Below are 23,035 nucleotides of genomic sequence, written 5' to 3'. Positions count from 1 at the left end.
GTCGGATAATACCACGAGAAGGATAGGCCAATATCGGCCGGTATATAACAGGCTTAAGGAAAATAGGCCAATATCGATCGGGGTAACATGCTTAAGGGAAATAGGCCAATATCGGTCGGGATAATATGCTTAAGGAAAATAGGTTAATATCGATCGGGATAAGACTTTAAGAAAGATGGATCAAGTATCGACCAAGTTTACACGTTTAAGATAGATAAATCAAGATTGTTTAAATTAGTACATCTGGATGTATATTAGCATGGGGCGGGCTTATATGATCACCTGGGTGTGAAAAGATACAAGGCTTTACAAGATCTATAGTATATTATCAGACGATTAGGACGTATGTTGAACAATAGTAGTAACTCGCTCGGACATAACTTAGGTTCAAGTCCGCCCGATATAAATCATAGTATAAGATCAAGCTGTTTGTAACATAATAAAAATAGGGTAAGCAAGTATGAACGATAAATATATCTCTATATAGCGTATAAGATAGGGAAAGAACAAATATTTCAAGAATATTCATAAATAGCTTAATGAAGATATTTGCAGTATGTGATTGTATAACAGGTTTGCTAATTTGGTGGGAAGAATGTTTCTAGACTCTTCTATAGGCACTAGACAACAAAGAAGGGGTACGAAAAAGATTCCTTAAAAGTTATTTTCTGCAAGTGCATGGCTTACGTCATGTCATAACAAACTCTAATAAATCGAGATCCACTTCATGACTACAGAGGTTATATGAAGTGGTATAAAAAGGGGAATCCTCTCCGTTGGCCAGGTATGCTTACGCTCATCACACTTACAACTATCCATTACAACCCCTAATTTCAAGGACTGTTCATCTTCTTCCTTCCTTCCACACTAAGAGAGATCACTGACCTGAGCGTTGGAGGGCCTAGCCAGGGATTCCCACCCCGGTGTTAGGTCACTGACAATAGTGTTGCTTGGTCTCTTGTGCGCAGGAAATCAAGGAAGCTCCAGATCTTGGTGTTTTCTAGTGAAGCCCTCCTTTCATCCTTGGGTCTTCATATAAGGAGGGTGTTTGGTGACTTTATTCTTCCAGATCCGCTTTGGTTTTCTCGGATCGAGAGTTCTCGGGTGTTCTTCTTCATCAGCAGTAAGTTTTCTCCCCAGCTTTCCATTTTGTCAAGCTTCTCAGACAGGATCATGCTTCTTTTTTCTTTTCTTTTCTTCAACTATAAATTTGTAAAGATGCAATTGGTGAGATTTACATTTTTCCAAATGAGTTTTAATGATTCGAGCATCAATTTAATGACTAAGATGTAGTTAAGAAATCACCATGGAAACTCAAGTACTCATCAAGTCTAATGAATCATGACTATTTTCGGAATTGTCAACTATCAAAATAAGGCAAAGTGCAAAGAGATCCTTAAGCGAGATTAGAATCAAATCTTTTTAATGAAATCCTATGCTCCTGTCCTGGTATTGAAGATAGAGAAAAATAGATCACCAAACATACTAGCACTAATTACCAATCATATGGATCTAAACAATAAATGTGCAAAAAATTTTGTTATCAATCAAATGTTATGCTCATTCTGATTCACTAAAGATAGAAAAAGAAAAAAAAATTAATCACTACATATACTAGCATTGAAAAAAATGTAACTCATGAAATCCAGATAATAAATGTGCTATAAGTTTACTCTTGGACAAGTTAACAGTAATAGTGTGGATAGTGTAACTCAAATGCCTCAAAACATGAGAGAAAACAAATCTAAGAAAACAAAGCGTAATAATTTATTATCAAAATCTAAACAATAACCCAACATATATGCATCTAAGTATGCATCCCCCATATTTAAACTTTTCATTATTCTAATGAAAACAAAATCAAATATAAAAGGGAATTAAGGTTAAAGGAGATACCAAGTGAGACGTGCCAAGTTAATGGGTCCAAGAAGCGCTTATTTTAGGTCCTAAGTTCGACCACCTCATTAGACTTATTGCAATCTCACTCTTGAATGGGTAAGATATTTCAACACCCTCTTATCAAGAGCTCTTATTATTGAGAGAGCATTCAACATAGGAGCTATAGTGTGAAGTAAATCTCCCTCCATTGTCGTCTTCTTAGGAGTTCTTTCAGGTAGATAAAGACGGTTCAGATTGAGCTTCCAATTTGTAGCTCAAGTGAAAACTGTACATCCAAAAGAAAAATAAATCTCCCACAAGCATGTTATATAAAATAGAACTAAAACAATATCAAGATAAGCTGAATAAGTAATAAAAACTGAATCACATCTAACAAAGTTAATTATAGGTACCTCTATATAGTTTTATAAAAGATCACAAGAAATACTAACTTTACTTTGTTGAGAGATACCTGAAACCTCTAAACATATGGATGTGACTTCTTTTGAATCAAATGATGGTTCTGGCTCTGGCTCAGGTGTTGGTGCAACTAAAGATGGTGATTCTTGAGACTCTGTTAACTCTACATAGGTCCCTACACATTGATCCATCACATGTTCGATCCTTGCTATTCTCATAGTCTCTGAGCGTTGTGTCGACAAAAGAGGTGATTCTTGAGATGCTACTTCCACAATATAGCTCCTTGCACATCCTTCTATATCATTAACATCAACACATGTAGTGAAGAATATTCCCACATCAATATCTTCAGTAGGAGAATAAACTATAGGAGAGTCAATAACTTCACTTGCAGCTTTAAGTTAATCTACCTCAGCACATTCATCATCTGAAGAGTTTTCATCTATATACACATCAAGGAATTTGCACTCAACCATATTGATATCACAGAATTTGCCACAATTTTCATCTTTTTTGGCCCCCACTTACCTTTGTGGAGGTCTTGGAAATGATTGAGCTTGTGACTGAGGTTCAACTTGCTTGTCTAGTGATGGTGTGATCAATCGTTGAGGGAAAGGTACTTGTGGCCTTTGGACACATTTTGGTGTAATGAAACTGAGTTTTTATAGTATTCTATTATTCTTATTCTATACAAGTCATTCTCCAGAAGTTCTTCATAATTCATGTCACTTTTCAACTTAATATCATTACAATGTTCACTAGGCCTTGTTTGGGTAGGAGGGGGGGTTATGTTTGAACTATTTTGAAATTATGCTATTAATCTTAGTCTCCAACTATTTGCACTCCTCATTATGTTTCTTGTGATTTTCAAAACTCTTGTATAGTTGAACTGTATTTTGTTTGACAAACTCTTTTGCCTTCATGGCTTGCACTTCTGGAATTATCGAGGGAGAATCCATCCAATGTTTATCTGACCATTCTTGGAGGTTCAGTGCCACTTGATCAATTAATGTATATGATTCATCCACACTTTTGTTCATAAAAGAGCCTCCAGCTAATGAATCCAATAAAGATTTATTTGAGAAAGAAATCCCTGTGTAGAATATGTGCAATGTTAGCCATCTTTCCAAACCATGGCGGGGACACTATCTTAATAAACTTTTGAATCAGTCCCATGCTTCAAATAACGATTCTTCATCTGCCTGAGCAAAACTTGTAATACATTTCCTCATATACATTATTCTGTTTGGAGGGAAAAATTGATTTAGAAATCATTGCTCCAATTGTTCCCAATCAGTGATGCTTTGAGGAGGAAGAGAATAAAACCAAGTTTTCTCCCTATCCTTGATATTGAAAGGAAATGCCATCAACCGAATGGCATCTGCTGAGACACCCTCATAGTTCACCATATCAAAAAGCTCCAAGAATGTCTCAAGGTGCAGATATGGGCTTTCCAATGCTTCCCCCCCAAATTTATGACCTTGTATCATAGTAATTATTTGTGGATCTAATTGGAAACTCTTTGCTTCAATATGAGGTTGTACAATCGGAGATAAAAATTTTGCAAAGATGGATGCAGAGAATTCTCTTAAGGGCTTGCTTGATATGTTAGTGCTCATAGTGTCTGAAAAAAATTATGAGAAAACATAGAAATGTAGAATTAAAAACCAAAAGGAAAATGTAGTAATGAAAGATAAACAATAATGAATAAAGAATTAAAGATTAAAAGAATTGTATAGATAAACTCTAATGTAAACTAACTAGATTTAAAACACTCAATCCCCGACAACGGCGCCAAAAACTTGATGTATTAAACCGCAAGCGCACGATTGTCGTCAAATAATAAAATTTATAAAAGTCGATCCCATGAGGATTGAAGCTTAAATGCTAGTTGGTACTACACTTCAAATCTAACTAGACAAAATCGATAATAGGTTGTCTTGAGATTTTTAATCAAATGAAGAAGTAAAGGAAAGAAAATTGAGGAAGTCCGTAAATTAGAAGATGTTCTAGGTCGAAGGTTTCATTGTAATGGTGGATGTTGTGATATGAATTGACCCATTCCTAGTTCTCTGCTTGTATGTTTGCAGGATAATCTAAACATTTATCGAATTCCATCTTGCGACGGTGTATCAGAGTACTTCCCCTACCAGTAACCATGTATGTCATCAAGTGAAGAAGTAACTTAGAGAGTCCGAGTTTTTAATAGAGTACCTCTTGTCACAAGGTCTCCCCTGGGTATACATCTCTAGATTACGTAGGTCACTTACGTAGCATATGATTAGGAGAAGCCCATTAGATCAAGTGATAGACTTATTCATGCATAGAATCATCCTCCCTTAGGAGGTTACATTCCATATAGAAGGATAGTTACCTTAGATACTCAACTTCAAACAAGTATCCTAAGGCCATGCTGAGCTATATCAGAATGCACACTCAAAAGAGACGACGATTTATGCATCTGATCAACAAAAATTCAAGTTCATGCACAATCCCAATTTAGACACACAGTAATGTATCTACTTAGAATATGATCTATGCATACAAAAATATAATCTAGATAGACAAATCATGATCATAAGGGCAAGCCTCTATGCAAGCATTTCATCAAACAGAACAAGTGCATACAAGCTTTGTTAGTTTTGTACTATGAGTTTAACCAGACAAGATCGATAAGTATTTGTTTGAAGATTTTTAACAAATACCATAAAGTAAAAAATAAGAAAATCAAGGAAGTCCTTAATTCAGAAGATGCTCTAGGTCGAAGGTTTCGTTGTAATGGCGGATGTTGTTCTACGAATTGGCCCATTCCTAGTTCTCTACTTGTATGTTTTAAGACAGTCTAAATATTTACCTAATTCTACCCCGTGATGGTGTATCAGAGTACTTCCCCTGCTAGTTATCAAGTATGTCATCAAGTGAAGAAGTAACTTAGAGAGTTTGGGTTTTCTGTAGAGTACCTCTTGTCACAAGGTCTCCCCCGGGTATACGTCTCTAGATTACATAGGTTACTTGTGTCACATATGATTAGGGGAAGCCCATTAGATCAAGTGATAGACTTATCTATGCACAGAATCATCCTCCCTTAGGAGGTTATATTCCATATAAAAGGATAGTTACCTTAGATACTCAACTTCAAACAAGTATCCTATGGCTATGTTGAGCTATATCAAAACGCACACTCAAAAGAGATGATGATTTATGCATCTGATCAATGAAGATTTAGGTTCAAGCATAGTTCCAATTTTGACACACATCAATATATCTACTTAGAATAATGTCTATGTATACAAAAATGCAATCAAGATACATAAATTCATGATCATAAGGGAAAACCTCTATGCAAGCATTTCATCAAACAGAACAAGTGCATACAAGGTTCATCAAACTAGGAAATTAGCAATTCATAGATTTTACATCATCTACATATTATTATTACATCCTATGACCTAGAACAGTATAAAACTACTCCATAATAGGAAGAAATATAATCCAAACACTCATAAACATAGAAATTTCCAAAACCCTAAGGAAAGAGAGTAGAAACTTATCCTTTAACGTCTAGTGAAGTGCCTGGATGTAGATCTTGGAATGTCGATGAGGATGGAGCAGTAGAATAACCTTGGATCGTCTAGATAATGACTCCAGATGTAGGGATTTGACCTAGATGGTCTCCTCCCATCCACCAAGCTTCCTCCTAAGGAAGGAGATAAAGTGCCCCATTTATATGGGTGAGGCACGGGGTGGCCATGCCTCTAGCACAACCAAACCATCTCTTGGCTACCTGGTCGTGCCTAGAGCCATGGCCAGAGCCAAGTTGGCTCAGGCTATGGGCATCTGACCATGCCATTTGGCACTGTTAAAGTAGGGCTTGCTCTGCTTTGTCCTTTTAGGCCGTGCCAAATGGCACGACCAATTCCTTAAAATTGCAATTCTGGAAGCATGGACATACCTCAAGGTATAGCTAGACCCATTTTGGCTCTGGAAATCTGCCCGGGCAAGTTCATGGTCGTGCCTCCAGACACGGCCTCCCCTTTTCTTGCACTATTTCTTCTCTCGAGTTGTGCAATTTGGTACTACCATGACCATCTTTGCTTCCTTAGTCGTGCCATTACACAAGGCCACCACCTAAATCTTCATCTGGTTGTGCCTCAAGGCAGGACCAGGCCCAGTTTGGTTCTGAAAATGATTTGAGACTCCAATCCTTGCTTCATTTGATCTTCATTTGCGTCTTAAGCATTCTTTTCTGCTCTAAACTACTCCTGAAAGTTAAAACAAGAAATGAGCAGATCTCTGAATGTAAGATAGTAATTATGCTGAAATTAATATGATACAAGGTGCAAAATCATTGATTATAGACAATGAATGCAAGAAGATGTGCATTAAAACCTACAAAATAGCATATATAATCTATGCACATCAATCCCACATTTTATTTCTTTCAAATTAGGCCAGTTCCTCTTGCGTGGCTAAGATCCAATCTGGGTTATTTAATGATTCTTCTATTATTTTGGGTTCAATGTTAGAGATTAAAGCTATTTGACTTACGTTTCTAAAAGCTTATCTAGTTTGGACTCCTAGGTCTGGGTCACCAATTATTTGTTCAAGTGGATGATTTGGGTTAACCCTTGTGGCTCTAGTTTATTCATTTTCTTATGGTTGATGTTCTTCTTCGTGTTCTTGACTTAAGTTTTGTAACACCCATAGGGTACTTAGCAAGATTTTAGATATTTTTATCATGAATAAAAAAAGAGGTCTTATGTGTAAATTTGCAAAAATAATAAAAATAGAACCAAAAAGAGATGACCAAGGTTTTGAACCTTGGATCTCTTACTAGGTGCATGTATGTGTTAACCAATAGACCAAGAGAAGAAATTGTTAGAGAGAGAAGTGACAATATAGTTAAGAGTAAGAAAAGAGCTCCTTTCATTTAGAAGGAGAAGTTAGAGTTGCCTTCTTCCTCTCAAAAGAAAAGAGGAATTCTTGCTTCCTTTTCATTAAGGAGGAGTAAAAGAAAGGAGAAGGAAAAGTGCATTTTCCCTTCCTCCTCTCATGAAGAATAAAAGGGGAAATTAAAAGAAGAGATTTCATTTTCTCCTCTTCCTCCTCCCTCCTTCTCCTCACCGTGACCAAGCCCTCTCCCCACCTCCATTGCCGAAATCCAAAAGCAAAGGAGGACTCCTCTTTAGGAAGGCTCCACAATCAAGATTACTTCTCTAAGGAAATCAAACACAAGGATGTAAGTATCCCCTCACCTGTGGTACAAGTCGCTTATGAAATTTCCGTGAGGTTAGAATGCTTAAAAAATAAAAATAAAAGAAAGAAACCTATGCTCATGGATCTCACTATGATATGAACTTAGTTAAAGATTTATGTTGGATGTTGTTTAAAGCATGATCTTCTTCTTGATATGTTTCGGGCATGAATGTTTTAGGGCTTTAAGAAGCATAAAAATCTAATCTAACATGTTTATAGACTCCCTTATGATATGATAAGAACTTGGCTAGGTATTCATGTCTATATGTTGCTTGGAAATTTTATTTTCCTTTATGTAAAGTTTCGGCCATGATAGATTCTAGGGCTTCAAGAAGCTCAAAACCTAATTTAACTTGCTTATAGATGCCTTTATGATATGATATGAACTTGACTAAATATCCATGTTTGTATGTTGCTTGGAAATTTTAATTCCTTTATAGTAAAGGTTCGGCCATGATGGGTTTAGGGTTTCAAGAAGCTTAGAACCTAATCTAACATGCTTATAGACTCCCTTATGATATGATAAGAACTTGGTTAGGTATTCACGTTTGTATATTTCTTGGAAATTTTATTTTCCTTTATGTAAAGGTTCGGCCATGATGGATCTAGGGTCCCAAGAAGCTTAAAACCTAATTTAACATGCTCATAGACTTATTTATATATGATATGAACTTGGCAGGGTATTCATGTTTGTATGTTGCTTAGAAGTTTATTTCTTTTTTATGAAGTTTCGGCTATGGTGGATTTTAGGGTTTCATGAAGCTTAAAACCTAATTTAACATGCTCATAGACTTCTTTATGATATGACATGAACTTGGCTAGGTATTCATGTTTGTATGTTGCTTAGAAGTTTATTTCCCTTTCATGAACTTTCGGCCATGACTATATTCTAGGGTTCAAGGAAGTTTGAAATTTAAACTTAGCAAGCTCATGAATTTCCTTATGATATGATATGACGTTAGCTTGATATTCTTATGCTTGTATAGAATTTAGTTTCATGATTTTAAAGGTTCGGCCACAACCAAGTTAAAAGGCCTAGGAAGCTTAGAACCTACTACCTATGCTCATGATATTCTTTATAGTTTATGATATGAAATTGATTTAAGGTTCACATGCTTATATGTTGTTGTAACCTAAAACTAAGCATGGTAACTTTCGGCCACTATATGGAATTGGGGTTAGAGACCCAATTATGATTTTGCTAGGTGTCTCACATACTAGGATATGAATTAGGAGATGCTAGTAAATGTTTTCTATGTATGATTATGTTTTTTTCTATGATGCTTTATATGCTTATTTAAGTATGCTTATGAACTATGCATGATAATGACTTTTATGATGTGTTTTATGCTTATGTATGCATGCTTTATGACAAGACAAGTAACATTCCTATTTATGTATGAACTATGCATGAAATGATTCCTATGATGACTATGTACCCAAGCATGTATGATTTCAAATATGTTGCATGCTCATTTACGTAAACTTATGAACCAGGCATGAAAATGATTTTTTTTTTATGATAGCCATGTGCCCAAGTATGTATGCCTTATGATATGATAAGAAAATGGCTAAGAGTTGCTTCCCTTAAGTTGGGATTAAGAGCACTCTTCATGTTAAGACAAGAGCATGACATTATGATGATATGATATGACAGTTATGATGATATGATATGCACGACATGTATTTTACTTTGTATGGCTTGTACCAAGGGTGGGCTCCATAAGCACCCCTAGGTCGACGGACTATGAACGGGTCTAGTAAAAAGGGATGGGCTCCTTAGTATGCCCCTAGGCCGACAGACTATGAACGAGTCTAGATCCCTAGTAGGTTCGGGGTTAGCTACCCTGTCCTAGGGATTGCGCGCATTTATGTATGTATGTGGTACAAGCCGGGCCCTCATGATGATGATATTATGTTTAAGTATTAAAAAATATGTTTAAAGACATCTTGCACTTGACATGGCATATGTTTTAAAAAGACATTCTGCATAATGTACCCATTCATGATATGATATGTTTTATGAATTATATGACATGATATGCTATGCTCTTATGACTTATAGGACATGATGTTATGAGATGTTTTGTTTATGATTCATATGACCTGATGATATGTTATGCTTCAATGATTCATATTACATGATGCCTTTATTTATGATATGTTGAGAGTATGATGTTTCTTAATGATATGATATGATAGGAGGATATGTTCACATGATATAATGTTAGATGATTGTGTCTCCATTGTTATATGCTTATATGACCATGCTATGAAATACGGTTTTTGTGAGTAGGAAAGGATCTTACTGAGCCTATGTGCTCATAGCTTACCTTCCTTGTACCACAGATAAAGGCAAGGAATGGATAATCTAAGGGAGCTGCAGAAGAGGCAAGGAAATGTGTGTGGCAGTGGCTCGGCTAAGACAAATAAAGACCTACTATGTTATTTTTGTTATGTCTGACATGAACCAAGTGTATTATGTTACATTCCAGTATAACTTCATGACATTTCCGCCGTTTTATATTACTAGAAAGAAATTTTAAATATGCATGTGTATCCTGGAATAGTTAAGTAAGTAAGTAGTCCCGTCCCTTTTAGTAGCAGGGAGGGCGGGCGTTACAAGTTTTCACTTGCTTCCCCTTTGACTAGTGTTACCTCTAATAAACTCAATTGGTTGAATCTGAGTTTATTCTAAGTTATGGTTAAATTTTTTAAATTTTTATTTATGGTTTCTTCGATTCTTAGTGTATTTTTGTTAAATACTCTATAACCACTACTATTTAATGAGTAGCCTATAAAAATTTTATTTTCTATTTTTGAGATAAATTTTCATAAGTATCTTTTTATATATAGTGTGTAAACTGTGTTGGGTTTTTCGGGCCGCGAAAACCGCTTTTTCGTGTCGCGGAAACTCCGAATCTCCCATGCCACTGGATCTCGTGCGAAGAAAATTTTTCAAAAACGATACGAGTACGAGTTTACAACTTAGATCTACTCCTAGATCTACATGAAGAAGAATTATACCTTCGAAGCGCGCCCTACGCGAATCCCGCTCGTCCAAAATGCCGGATCTCTAGACCGTCAAGCGTACGGTCCTCTAGAAGTATCCACACGGACAACTTAGGTGGAGAAGACCTAAACAAAGGTGTGCTAGCACCTTGATAGGCCACGGCAAGAAGAGGAGAGGGAGAGAGCAAGAAGAACTCAAGGAGGAAGAGGAAGGAATGAATGAGAGAATATTTTCAAAATGAAAGTCATTCTACTCATTCAAGTGGCCGGCCACCATCATGTGTGTAACTCTCCACATTAATGCATTAAGTGTCATTAATGTGAAGCCATTAAAGAGAATGGCTTTGTTACTTCCATGAGATGGCACCCAATGATGATTTGGAGTAACATCATTAGTCAACATCAATGTCAACTCACCAATGAGGTGGCATAAAGTCAAGTCAAACTTGACTTTTAATCTTCCTCTCAAGTCAAGTCAAACTTGACCAAATCTTTTCCATGGTTGATCGAATCCAACCATTTGATTCAAGCCAACTTAATATAATGTATCTAATTCATTTAATTAAATTGATTCAATGAGTTAAAATCTAAATTAGACTCATTGAACACATGAATCAACTTGAGTCGAACTCAAGTTAGCCCAATTAGGATTACTCTTAATCCAATTTGATTCATCAAATGAATCTAATCCTCTTGGTTCATCATATGAACCTAATCTCCATCTAATTGTCCTAAGTGTGTGACCCTATAGGTTCTTGTAACGTTGGCAATGCCCTAAACCCATTTAGGAGCATAAGTAATGAGCGGTATCTAGCAACACATCATTACTACCCAGGTTACAAGAATGTCAAGATCCAACATCACCTTGTGACTACTAATTGTGACTCCTCACAATATATGACAAGTGTCCTACTATCCTAGACATTTGGATTAGTCAACGTGAGGCATAGACCGTGTCATCCTCTGACCAATCTAAATCTTGAACTCCAAGTAGACTCACTAAATCAAATGAGCTCAATATCCTATATTGACTCATGTGGGCATGGCCATGCACTTCGTGGTCTCACTCTATCAAGAATACCGATGTCACTCCCATCATATAGGAGGGATAGCTCCCATCTACATCACTCACATCCCTCCGCATAATTTGTTACATACCCAGTAATCGCCTTTATAGTCCACCCTATTACGGGTGACGTTTGACGAAACCAAAGTACATAACTCCTTAAGTAGGGATCTATGGTGACTTCAGGTCTAAGGACTAGTAGTCATACTAATAGCCACATGAGAAAGTATATGACACTCATATAATGATCCATGATAATTTCTCATGGCGGGTCATTCAGTATACATTCTCTAATGTATACCCATGTATCAACTTGATATCTCTATATCCATGACTTGTGAGATCAAGTTATCGAGTTGACCTACATGCTAGTCTTATTGTATTAACATTGTCCCTGAATGTTAATACTCGACTAGGAAATATTTAAGAGTAGTGTTCCCTATATCATCTCACTATCGGTTCAAATAACCGATTGATATAGGTGAGAACCGTCTACTCAAGGACATTATTATACTTAGTTTATTTGGCACCAATACAAGTAAGTATAATAACCAAAATCAAAATGCCTTTATTTATATAGAATATGATACAATAAGTCCAAAATACAATCATCAAATGATTGGATCTAGGGCTCTAGCTAACAATCTACCACTAGCACTAGTGCCAATCAATGTAGGCTCTAAGCCCAAATGACCTAGTGTGACCATCATGCTTCTTCTGTGCCAAAGCCTTGGTCAAGGGATCTGCGATGTTAGCCTCTGTAGGTACTCTGCAAATATTCACATCTCCTCTCTCGATGATCTCTCGAATGAGATGGAAGCGTCGTAGTATGTGTTTGGTCCGCTGGTGTGAGCGAGATTCCTTCGCCTGTGCTATAGCTCCATTGTTGTCACAATAGAGCTCAATGGGGTCAGCAATGCTAGGAACCACCCCAAGTTCAGTGATGAACTTGCGGATCCAAACAGCCTCCTTTGCTGCCTCTGATGCAGCAATGTACTCGGCTTCTGTTGTAGAATCAGCTACTGTATCCTGCTTCGAACTCTTCCAGCTGACAGCACCACCATTAATGCAAAATACGCGATCGATAATCATCCTGGTCAGTCTAGAAGCTAGCATCACTGTAACCCTTTACAGCTAGCTCATCATCGCCTCCATATATCAATAAATATTCTTTAGTCCTTCTTAAGTACTTAAGAATATTCTTGACCGCTATCCAGTGACTTTCACCTGGATCTGACTGGTATCTGCTCGTCATGCTCAAAGCATACGAGACATCAGGTCGAGTACATAGCACGGCATACATTATCGATCCTATGGCTGAGGCATAAGGGATCTGATCCATGCGGTCTCTCTCCTCTCTAGAAGAGGGACTTTGAGTCTTCCAAAGACTCACGCCATGTGACATCGGCAGAAATCCCTTCTTGGAGTTCTGCATGGCAAACCTAGGAGTACCTTGTCAATGTATGTACTCTGACTTAGGCCAAGCAATCTCTTAGATCTATCTCTATAGATCTGTATTCCTAGAATGCGGGATGCCTCACCTAAGTCCTTCATTGAGAAGCAACTCCCTAGCCAGGTCTTGACAGACTGAAGCATAGGGATGTCCTTCCCAATGAGCAGTATGTCATCCACATACAATATGAGGAAGACAACTATGTTCTCTACAACCTTCTTGTAGACACAAGGTTCATCTTCGTTCTTGATGAAACCAAACTGTTTGATTGCATCATCGAATAGATGATTCCAGCTTCGAGAAGCTTGCTTTAGTCCATAAATGGACCTATGCAACTTGCATACTCTGCTAGTATGCTGTGGATCTACAAAACCCTCAGGTTGTGTCATGTACACATCCTCGAGTAGGTTTCCATTCAGAAATGCGGTTTTGACATCCATCTGTCATATCTCATAGTCATGGTAGGCTGTAATAGCAAGCATGATCCGAATGGACTTAAACATCGCTACTGGAGAAAAGGTCTCATCATAGTCAATACCATGAATCTGCTTGAAACCTTTAGCTACCAAGCGACCCTTATAGATAAGTCCATCCATGTCAGTCTTTCTCTTAAAGACCCACTTACACCCAATGGGTTTTACCCCTTCAGGTGGATCAACTAAAGTCCATACTTGGTTGGTGTACATGGATTCCATTTCGGATCTCATGGCTTCTAGCAATTTCTCGGAATCTGGTCTCATCACAGCTTCCTGATAGGTGGTAGGCTCATCCTCTATGAGCACAACGTCATCATGGTCAGACAAGAGAAATGAGTATCTCTCAGGCTGACGACGTACCCTAATAGACCTGCGAAGAGGAATGTCTACTTGAACTGATTGTTGTTCCTCAACTCCTTGTGGAACATCATCCACAACACTTTGTGGTTCCAGTTCAATTTCCATCGAGGCATCAGTGCTATTGTTCGCATCTTGAACTTCTTCAAGATCGAACGTGCTCCCACTAGTCTTTCTAAAAACAAAGTCCCTTTCTAGAAAGACCCCAGTCTTTGCCACAACTACCTTGTGCTGACTGGGAATGTAGAAGTAATATCCCTTAGTTTCCTTGGGATATCCAATGAAATAACACTTGTCGGATTTGGGTCCTAATTTGTCTGAGACTTGACGTCGTACGCAAGCCTCACAACCCCAAATCCTCATGAAAGACACCTGGGCATCTCTCCCAGTACATATCCTATATGGTGTCTTAATCACGGCCTTGGATGGAACTCGGTTGAGTATAAAAGCTGCCGTGTGTAGAGCATAGCCCCTAAGGTATGTCGGAAGATCAGTGTGACTCATCATAGATCGTACCATATCTAATAGGGTACGATTCCTCCTTTCGGATACACCATTCCACTGTGGTGTTCAAGGAGTGAGTTGGGATAGAATCCCACACTCAGCTAGGTAGTCACGAAATTCATGGCTAAGGTATTCTCCACCTCGATCTGATCGAAGTATCTTAATACTCTTGCCAAGCTGGTTCTGTACTTCATTCTTGAATTCTTTGAACTTTTCAAAGGATTCAGACTTATGTGTCATCAAGTACACATAACCATATCTACTGAAGTCATCAATAAATGTGATGAAGTACCTATAACTGCCTCTAGCAGCGACATTGAAAGGGCCACATACATCACTATGAATGAGTCCTAACAAATCAGTCGCTCTTTCGCTGTGCCCACAAAAGGGAGTCTTGGTCATCTTACCTCGTAGCATGACTCGCATATCTCATATGATTCAAAATCAAATGAGTCCAACAAACCATCCTTATGGAGTTGGGATAAGCGCTTGTCATTTATATGACCTAAGCGACAGTGCCAAAGGTAAGTTTGGTTCAGGTCATTTGACTTGAACCTCTTGGTATTTATGTTATAGATAGGGCTCTCAATATCTAGAATATAGAGTCCATTTATCAGAGGTGCACTACAATAGAACATATCGTTTAAATAGACGGAACAACATTTGTTCTTTATTATAAACGAAAATCCTTTCTTGTCCAAACAAGAAACTGAAATTATGTTCTTATTCAAGGCAGGCACATAACAACAATCATCTAATTCTAGTACAAGCCCAGAGGGAAGAGATATATGGTAAGTTCCTATAGCAATAGCTGCAACCCGTGCTCCATTGCCTACTCGTAGGTCTATCTCACCCTTCGTCAATGCCCTGCTATTTCTCAGCGCTTGTACATTAGTACAAATGTGCGAAGCACATCCGGTATCTAATACCCACGATGAATAAATAGAGAGGTTGACTTCTATAACATGTATACCTGAAGTAGAAATCTTATTTCTCTTCTTCTTAAGATCTTCCAGGTATTCTTTGGAGTTCCTCTTCCAGTGCCTTGCTTGTCCTTGATATAGGTGACAAAGATGTTCAACCATATCGTAAGTGCTCATCAACTCATGTTGCTTCTGAAGCTCTGAGTTCATGGTTGCGAGCATAAGATAGGACACATCTAATGCATCATCTTGATGCTTCTTGTAAGCATCTCGGTCTGCTCGCGTGGCAGTGGCAGGAGGAGCCTCCAGAATGGGCTGCTCCAGAACGTACAGTTTACGTTCCTGAGTGAAAACTATTCTCAGATTCCTGTACCTGTCCAGGAAATTTGCTCCGTTGAGCTTGTCCTTCTTAAGGACAGAACGCAGAGAGAAGATGTTCGTGTTTGACGTCATGGCAATTCTACAACAGAAATAAATGCAGAAATAAGTATCATATTCTTAATCATTTAATTAGGCCTTTAACTAAATGATGCTCCCACTGAATTCTATAATTCACCTGGGACAAGATCTACATCATACTTACCCTTGAGTTAGCTTTGGCTAATACGCCCAAGACTTAGTATGATTGGTAGGTAACGATTACCAATTACATCTCTATGCAACTCTTGTTTATAGGATGAAATCCGCATTTATATTAAAACTCGAGTTAGCTTTGGCTAATACGCCCGAGAATTAATATAAACGTGATTTTGTCCTACCTTTCCAACCATTGGAAGAATGCCTATAGTTGTACTCGATCGAACCGAGTAAACTAGGAATACTCAATCTAATTGAGTTTGTACTCGCCCATGCGTTGATAGGCAGGACCAAGATTGTCCCTTTGTACCCTACCAAGATAGTATGCGTTGCTCTGCTTTGGCAGATTCAACAACATCATGCGATCGAGGTAGTGATGGGTATCACGGCATGGTAGGCATTTTGAGTTGTCGTGATTTAGATCTAATTTAAATGATGTTGTATCATATACTCGAAGTAGATCTAATGTAATCGATAGAGTGCATCTTGTACACGATGTAGATCTAATCTTATCGTAAGGGTGCATCTTGTGCACGATTTAGATCTAATCTTAATCGCTAGGCACTAATTAATTACTTAATTAAACATGCATCATATACACAAGTAATTAACTAAGTTTTGTGATTAGTCATGGCCCTACAACGATCTTCTCAAGCCAATGAGAAGATCGGATGGTCAACCTAAGGTCAACTTCTCAAGCGCCTTCCTTTTGACCACCTTGTGTTGCTCGCGCCTTCCTCGTAACTCCCTTTCGAGTGGACCTTCCATAGCTCCAATTTTTTTTGTACATTACAATTTTGAAACTCAAGTTACATTCAAGTCTAAATCTAATTTACAACCAGAATAAAAGAAAGGCACGACGCGCAGGTCGCGAAAAATAAAATAAAATAAAATACAAGCACACACATCACATAACGGCACGCAGGCCGTATTATGAATTGCAACACAATTGTCCAATCGAATTGGGTCTTTGGGCCATGACTATCACAAAATTAATATATAATTCAAAATTATATATTTCTGTAATTTTTCTGTAATTTTTCATAATTTTACAAATTTTATGAGTAAATTTTTCCCGGCGGTCCCGATTAGCGATTTCAGGCGCAATCGCGGAGCAAATCCCCTTGCGGGGTTAGGGGCAGTACCCCTACCCGCGATCTAACCATCACGAGTTGCTCCTAAGCAATCCAAGAGCACCTTATCCCGCTGTCCCAAAATGATTTGGGTCAAAACGATGCCGTTTTTGGAAAACTTCTCGGTAGTCGAAGCCTACAAGTGTATAAACACTTGTGCTGCGCTTCTAGGAGAAATATTACTCTTAAAACTATAAAAATCATAAATTTACAGAAATGTACAGAAGCTTTAATTTTTCATAAAAATCAAATTAAACTCGTACAAGCTTCGTACGTGGCTCTGATACCAATGTTGGGTTTTTCGGGCGGCGAAAATCGCTTTTTCGCATCGCGAAAACCCCGAATCTCCCATGCCACTTGATCTCGTGCGAAGAAAATTTTTCAAAAATGATACGAGTACGAGTTTACAACTTAGATCTACTCCTAAATCTACATGAAGAAGAATTATACCTTCGAAGCGCGCCCTACGCGAATCCCGCTCGTCCAAAATGCCGGATCTCTAGACCGTCAAGCGTACGATCCTCTAGAAGTATCCACATGGACAACTTAGGTGGAGAAGACCTAACCAAAGGTGTGCTAGCACCTTGATAGGCCACGGCAAGAAGAGGAGAGGGAGAGAGCAAGAAGAACTCAAGGAGGAAGAAGAAGGAATGAATGAGAGAATATTTTCAAAATGAAAGTCATTCTACTCATTCATGTGGCCGACCACCATCATGTGTGTAACTCTCCACATTAATGCATTAAGTGTCATTAATGTGAAGCCATTAAAGAGAATGGCTTTGTAACTTCCATGAGGTGGCACCCAATGATGATGTGGAGTAACATCATTAGTCCACATCAATGCCAACTCACCAATGAGGTGGCATAAAGTCAAGTCAAACTTGACTTTTAATCTTCCTCTCAAGTCAAGTCAAACTTGACGAAATCTCTTCCATGGTTGATCGAATCCAACCATTTGATTCAAGCCAACTTAATATAATGAATCTAATTCATTTAATTAAATTGATTCAATGAGTCAAAATCTAAATTAGACTCATTGAACACATGAATCAACTTGAGTCGAACTCAAGTTAGCCAAATTAGGATTACTCTTAATCCAATTTGAATCATCAAATGAATATAATCCTCTTGGTTCATCATATGAACCTAATCTCCATCTAATTGTCTTAAGTGTGTGACCCTATAGGTTCTTGTAACATTGGCAATGCCCTAAACCCATTTAGGAGCATAAGTAATGAGCGGTATCTAGCAACACATCATTACTACCCAAGTTACAAGAATGTCGAGATCCAACATCACCTTGTGACTACTAATTGTGACTCCTCACAATATATGACAAGTGTCCTTTTATCCTAGACATCTAGATTGGTCAACGTGAGGCATAGACCATGTCATCCTCTGACCAATCTAAATCTTGAACTCCAAGTAGACTCACTAAATCAAATGAGCTCAATATCCTATATTTACTCATGTGGGCATGGCCATGCACTTCGTGGTCTCACTCTATCAAGAATACCGATGTCACTCCCGACATATAGGAGGGATAGATCCCATCTACATCACTCACATCCCTCCGCATAATTTGTTACATACCCAGTAATCGCCCTTATAGTCCACCCAGTTACGGGTGACGTTTGACGAACCCAAAGTACATAACTCCTTATGTAGGGATCTATGGTGACTTCAGGTCTAAGGACTAGTAGTCATACTAATAACCACATGAGAAAGTATATGACACTCATATAATGATCCATAATACTTTCTCATGGTGGGTCATTCAGTATGCATTCTCTAATGTATACCCATGTGTCAACTTGATATCTCTATATCCATGACTTGTGAGATCAAGTCATCGAGTTGACCTACATGCTAGTCTTATTGCATTAACATTGTCCCTAAATGTTAATACTCGACTAGGAATGATTAAGAGTAGTGTTCCCTATATCATCTCACTATCGGTTCAACTAACCGATTGATATAGGTGAGAACCGTCTACTCAAGGATATTATTATACTTAGTTTATTTGGCACCAATACAAGTAAGTATAATAACCAAAATTAAATTGCCTTTATTTATATAGAATATGATACAATAAGTCCAAAATACAATCATCAAATGATTGGCTCTAGGGCTCTAGCTAACAAACTGGGCATCCAAACACTTTAAAGCATTTGATATTAGGTATTTTATTATAATAGAGTTCAAATGAAGTCTTATTATAATTTTTATTTATTGTAGTTCTTTTTTGTACATAGTAAGCTGCACTAACAACTTCTGCTCAAAAGTATTTCAGAAGTTAATATTCATATAGCATTATCCTGGAGGCTTCAAATAGGGTTCTATTCTTTAGATAAACTTTTAAGCTATCGTGAGTCACTTGGATATCATTAGAGTAACCACACCTTCAAAAAATTTTAAATAGTTCTATCCATTGAATTTAATATAAAACTTTGGTCTAACCAGTTAGGATTCATAAGGGGTAGCTTTAGTTAGTTCCACTAAGCCAAATACACTTGGTCGAAGATATATCTTTCTAAACATGTATAGACAGAGTTTTTCTAACGTATTATCATTCAAAACTTCACTAGTCCCATTTAAGCCTCCCCCTAAATTAACCACTTAGGTTTTTGATTTTGAGGTGATTTAGAGTCTCCCTTGAATTATTGGACTTGGGTCTTAGGTTTTGGGTTTGTGTCGATTTTCTTTTTAGTTATAATAGACTTGGTTAAAGTCTGAGTTTAGATTAATTTTGTTTTTATTTAATTTAGGTATAGTTATTGCTTTTTTTGACTTTACTGAATTTAGGTTAGAGGGTTTAATTTTTTAGATTAAGGTTGAGTTATTTGGTTTATTTGATTTTAGACAGTGTATTTGATTTTTAAGTATGTAGTATTGATTAATTCCTACTTGCTTGGTTAGGCACACTTTCAGAACCTAGACCTTGATTTGATTTTTATTTTGATTGATTAGAGATATAAAGGTTTTGTTAGTTGAGTTTGACTTGTATCTGAGTCTGATTTTATTATATACAACTCTTTGTGATCCAAGTATCATATCAAGGTACTTAGATCTAGTTGTAAAATTTTCTAGTAGTTATTTTAGTTCAACTACTTGGCCTTTCAATCCAAAGTTGTCCTCTTCAAGTTTTGCAACTTGGGCTAGGATTTTAGCTTGAATTGACTTGGTCTTTGAAATTGATTTTAATTGTTCATTAAGTATTTTATTTTCTGAACTTAGTTTGTTTATTTGATTTTCAGACATAGTTAATTTCTTATGTAAACATGCAATTATTTAAAATTTTTTTTTCTTAAAATAGATTATACCTCATCTGAACCTTCAAAAATGAGTACGGACTCGTGGCTTGATTCCGAGTTCATACCCATCTTTCGATTCACTTTTTGATTCTGGTTCGTATAACATTAATGTGAGGTAGTTGGTGTGCTTTAGTTTGTCGCTGTCTGATTCCTCTATGGATGATTTATACCAAGTCACCTTGAGGGCTTTCTTCTTTTTGAGATTCGGGCAGTTGTTTTTGTAATGTCCCTTCTTATTGCATCCAAAGCACGTGACATTTGTTTTGTTGTTGGAAGTAGACTTGATCTTCTACAGACTACAGATCCCTTTTGGTGAAGTCTTTCTTTATCCTAGTAAACATCTTCCTTACCAGGTTCACTAGGTATTCTTCATCATCTGAGTCTGGTCAGACTCATCTTCTAGTTTTAGTTTAGGTTTGGATTATCCTTTTGACAATCCTACAACAAGAGCAATACCTTTCTCAGATTTGGCATTAGTCTATTTGTGCAGCTCTAATTCATAAAAAAGTTCATCTAATTTTAACTTAGATAAATTCCTCAAGATTTTATAGGCATCCACTATGGATGTCCAAAGTGCATTTCAAGGGAATGGATTTAGAGCATCCACAATATGATGGTTGATTGACTGGTAGACTCTCCTTCCTTCATTCTGATGTTAAATAATCTATTTAAGAATAAGTCCCTCTTAGTTACCTTTTCATCATTGGTTACTTCATGTAGCTCAATGAACTTATCCTATAGCTCTTTTGTGTTTTCGTGTGGGCCGACGTGATTCAGTTCTTCCTTCGTTAGTCCGCATTGGATTGTGTTGAGGGCCTTGAAGTCAATCTAGGCCTTCTTCTTCATCTCTAGATTCCAAATTTAAGGTCCATTGGAATTCCGGTGTTGTGGTCTCTACTTGGGGTTCAAGACATAGATTGATTAGAGGATGACACGGTCTATGCCTCAATTGATCAATCTAGATGGCAAGGATAGAAGGACATTGTCACATATTGTGAGAGCCACAATTAGTAGTCACAATGGTGATGTTGGATCTCAACATTCCTGTAACTTGGGTAGTAATGATGTGTTGCTAGATACCACTCATTACTTATGCTTCTAAATGGGTTTAGGAGCATTGCCAACGTTACAAGAACCTATAGGGTCACACACAAAGGGCAGTTAGATGGAGATTAGGTTCATATGATGAACCAAGAGGATTAGGTTCATATGATGAACCAAATTGGATTAAGAGTAATCCAAATTAGATTAATTGAGTAAGACACGATTAAGTTAGACTTGAGTTAGACTCAAGTGAGGCTACACTTGAGTTAGACTCAAGTGAGGCTTAATGATGATATTCATTGAATTTTGAATTCAATGATAAATGGTGACATTCATTGAATTATGAATTCAATTTGAATATTAGATTCAAATTATGAAGAGAAGAGGAGTTTCAAAATGGTCATTTAATGAAAAATGAATATTCATTAAATACTCATTAAGACTCATTAATGAGGCTCATTAATGGAGTTAATGAGCATTAAGTATTTTCATTAGATGAAAATACTTAAGCCATTTTACTCTTATTTTTCATTATGAACGGATCATCATTATTCTTCCTCTCTTCTAACTCTCTCTCCCTCTCCTCCATTGCCGAGCCACCCAAGAGTGCTAGCACACTCTAAGTGGTTCTTCTCCACCTATTGTCTGTGTGGATACGTATAGAGGAGTGTACACTTGACACTCTCGAGATCCGACATCCTTTTGGACGAGCGGGATAAGCGAAGGACTTCGCAACAAGGGTAACGCTTCTTATTCATGTAGATCTAAGGTAAATATAGGTCAGAAACTTGTACATGATTTATTTTTATATATCTTCACACGGATCTGTGGCAAGACTTCAAGGTTTCCGCAACGCAAAAAATGATTTTTGCGGCTCAAAATTCCCAACAGTTCTAACATACATGCTTTATTATATAACTCTTCAAGTGAAAATATGACATAATAAAGGAATTATATTAGTTTTTGAACAAATTTTTACCGTATTTAATGTATGGTTGAGCATATCAATACAATAATAAGTAGTGCGACCAGTTTGGCGGAGCGGCTAAGATGCATTCAGCAGGAAAACAACAAACAATATTTTGATAGTCTTTCATAATTATCGAAGAATATTCCCTTTGAAATCTCTTATGAAAACTAATTGGTTTCCCATTAATGAGTCAGTTATAACAACATTCTCCTTTAACAACTTTAGTAATGGTGAAGAGTATAAATGACAAAAGAGGTACATTTGTAGATAAAAAAAGATTCCTCAGAACTATCATGAAACACCCAGGTTGTACTTTCTTTTTGTAACAATCCAAATTTCTCCCTTTTGAGACCCAAAAGTAATTTAAAAATATTTAAAAATGCTATAGAAAAATTCTAGAGATTTTTAGAAATTTTTAGAGTATTTTTATGTAATTTTTGGAGGTCGTTTGGTATTTTTACTAAACGAAGGAAGTTTTGACAAAAAAATATTCAAGTCGAGATTCGAACCGTGGACCTCGGACCTGAACCGAGCCTTAACCGAATCCAGCTAGCCAACTGTTCCAGTGGGTGTTTCTTATTAAAGAAGGAGAAATATTCTATTTAAGCAGTAGTTAATGAATAGGAAATAAATAGGAAGGAAAAAATGGTTGC

At 37.2% G+C, this 23,035-nt stretch overlaps 1 non-coding gene across 1 annotated transcript; it reads left to right on the top strand.

The window, feature by feature from the left end:
• The first annotated feature begins 3,426 nt into the window (after positions 1–3,426).
• On the top strand, positions 3,427–3,532 carry LOC121973967. Its single transcript, XR_006109866.1, has one exon. It is a non-coding gene; the product is annotated as a small nucleolar RNA R71 (small nucleolar RNA).
• The last annotated feature ends 19,503 nt before the right edge of the window (positions 3,533–23,035 follow it).

The sequence above is a fragment of the Zingiber officinale genome, chromosome 4A, assembly GCF_018446385.1.
Source record: "Zingiber officinale cultivar Zhangliang chromosome 4A, Zo_v1.1, whole genome shotgun sequence".
Taxonomy (NCBI): Eukaryota; Viridiplantae; Streptophyta; class Magnoliopsida; order Zingiberales; family Zingiberaceae; genus Zingiber; species Zingiber officinale.
This window is presented reverse-complemented; position numbering and strand designations above follow the sequence as displayed.